Source organism: Cynara cardunculus (assembly GCF_001531365.2).
Source record: "Cynara cardunculus var. scolymus isolate 2C chromosome LG 15, CcrdV1, whole genome shotgun sequence".
In the NCBI taxonomy this organism is placed as follows: Eukaryota; Viridiplantae; Streptophyta; class Magnoliopsida; order Asterales; family Asteraceae; genus Cynara; species Cynara cardunculus.
The window spans coordinates 17,586,832-17,590,117 of record NC_037542.1 but is presented as its reverse complement, the minus strand read 5'-3'; positions in this window follow the sequence as shown (position 1 = coordinate 17,590,117).

Below are 3,286 nucleotides of genomic sequence, written 5' to 3'. Positions count from 1 at the left end.
ATTTTATTTAGATTTAATAATGAAGTAATTTATTTATCATTTAATAATATAATTTTCATAAAGATAGTAATTAAGTATTCTGTTATAACTAATGATTATCCTAATTATATTTTAGATTTTTTATATTCAAAATGAGATGTCTATCCCATATTTGATTATGTTTATCTATAGTTAGTTACACAAATTCAAAAATGAAACCTTTATAAGTTGTATTTACGCACAATTTACTTGTGATCTTGAATCTTAAGTAATATGCATCAACAAACAGTACTTTATGCATAAAAAATAGTTTTTAAGAGTTTTTGTCAAATGATTTATGTGAACTTTGTGTTCCATAACATAATAAATCGAAAACAATTCTATTTAAATAAGTACAAATCATAAATCAATCAAACAATGGTCAATCAATACAGCCACCCATGAGGTTGAAGCTTACCTTGAAAGAGAAACAATCAATATTTGGGAATGAGAAGCAATCGAACTCCGAGGAAGTAAACTTAAACCGACAAAGAACCAGACAAAGAAACCATAAAAAATCGATACGTAATGAGTCAAAAAGAAAGAAGCAAAAAATGATACAAACCATAAATCAATCAAAAGCAATGGTTGAAACCCATGAGGTTGAAGCGTACCTTGAAAGAGAAGCAACCGAGCTTTGGGGAAGGGAAGTTGACGTTGATTATAAGAAATATTGAATCAAAACTACCCATTAAATATGAAAACAACAATGACTATCTATTATTTGAAAAAGAGACATTAGTTGGATTAGAGAGATTGTAGAGACGAATTAAGATTTCAATGAGAGTGGTATGCTTTAAAAACATGTACATATGCATAATTAACTTGTATTTTTGATTTTTAAGTAATGTGCACAAATTAATTGTACCTTATGACAACAGATCGGGTTCGAGCCGGTTATTGGTATCCCCGTCACCGAAACCGATAACTAAAACTGTCTTCGTAATCATCCGGATCCCCGCATTGCAGGGTCCTTGCAGGTTCCCCAATCCCCGTTGGGGAACTCGTTAAGGGTAAAAATCCCCATTTTCTCGTTAGTTTCCCTGTTCACCGTTCAGGGAAAAAATTACAACATGTTAATTTCCAATACTAAAAGTAAATTACAATCTTTTTAAAGATGTAAGTATAAAATATAAAATTAAACAAAAATTCAAACATTATACAACTAACATCATGATTTCAGGATTCGGACAAATAAATTAGACTTTTTTTGTGAGCCTTATTTGGGGTGTTTTGAGGTAAAATGGATAAAAGTTTTTATGAATTTTAATGTTAATATTTTATTTTAATGATATATACATATATATATATGTGTGTGTGTGTGTGTATAAATTAAAATTAATATATGTACACATATCGGGCCGGGTCGGACCGATGATCACCGTCTACTCCCCCGTTCCCGTTAAAATCCCTGAATATGTCTCTGATCCCTCAAAGTCCCCAATAAGATGTCCTTGAACCCGACACAAAAAAGTTTTGGTTTTCGGTTTTCATCATCAATTTTGGGTTTTTTTGCCATCCCTAAGAAAGAATGATTTAACTCCAGATATAAAGAACACCTTAAAAATGATTATCAACTGAGATCATTAACATGATTCTCATCGGTAGGAATGATAAAAATTAATTCCAAGTAATATTTTTTGGAAAGTTTTTAAAATTTAGGGAATTTTTTTTTTTTTTTTCTATTTTAAAGAAGGTTTTTAAAAAATTATTAAAACAAAAATCTTGTAAAATCTATATTTTAAAGAATTAAAAGAGCTGGTTATATGTCAATATAATTGGTTAAATATGAAATACATTTTAATAAAAAGAATCATGAATTTTGACTTCTAAGTCAAACTATGTTTGGGTGGAAGAAGTTACTAGGGTGAGGGATCGAAGGGTCAAAATTCAACCACGTATGAAACGGGTTCGTATGTGGACCCCACTTTCGTGGGACCCACAAAGATTTTATTTTATAAATCGGAGATAAAGAGAGGCACAACGAGCGGTGACGAGCCGCTGCCGATCACCGACTCCGACTATTTACTTCCTGTTTTTTTTTCAAGAATCAAATCTCAAAAACCACTTTACGTACCACGGGACACCTAAGCGCGTTTCCAATCACCAAAAAGAATGTACAACTTTCGAAAAACAAAGTACAAGTAGTTAATGCGGTTTTGTTCTGAAGTTAGAAATTACTGATCTGGTACAATAGATTCGGTTTTTTATTACTTTCCAATCTTATGGCTCCACGTATGACCATTCACCCCATTCAATGGCTCAAGTACTACTTTTCGACTTATCAAAATAATTTATTTTTAATAGATTTAATTATTTTAAAATACTATCAATATTACCTTATAAACCAGATTTATGTAAAGTCTTAAAAATAATTTTCAATGCACAAAGTATTATATATTTATGTACAAAAATTTAAAAACAATTCATAATGCATTAAATACTACTACTTTATGCATTCAGTCTTAAAATATCTTCATCTACAATTACCAATGCACATTATTACATTTTCTTTTCATGTTCCAAAATATATGACATCTTTCACTCATGACTCAGTCTCTCATACCTTTATGTCTTCTTTTCATCCCCCAATGTGAGATTCAAACTGATATTACCATGAGTTATTAGAAATTCTCTCATTCAATTGCTCTAGAACTCTCGGTCTCGCTCTTGATCTCTTGATTCTTTGCTATTGGTTTAAATCAAATACATTTGTGGAGTCGTTTAAATATGTTGGATTTTAAATATATTGAATTTTAAACTGTCATACAAATTTTTTCATCGATGGACTGTAATTGGAACCATAACTCTTATTTATTCAAATTGTATTAATATGTAAAGTCCAAGTGTAACTTATATCATCGTTAAATCTTCTCTAATAAAACCAATGAAACTTCAAAATCGTTATTTCACGGCTCCCGCTGTATTGCGCGGGTACACAACTACTAAGTTTTTGATTCGTAAAGACTTTTAACTTAAGATTTTGTTTTACATGATTTTTTATTTAATTATATTTGTTTATGTATTAATTACATATATTTGTTTTATAATATGTTTCTTTTATATTTATTTAGTTTACAACATTAAATTCTTTCACGTTTATTTTTTGTTTTAAAAAAACACACCAAAAAACTTATATTGTAAACCAGGTATATATAAAACAAGTATATGTTAATTAATACTAGAAGAGTACTCGCGCAATGCAGCGAGATACATCGTGTTTTTAATATTTCATTTTATTCTTTATCTCAGTCGATGTTATAATATG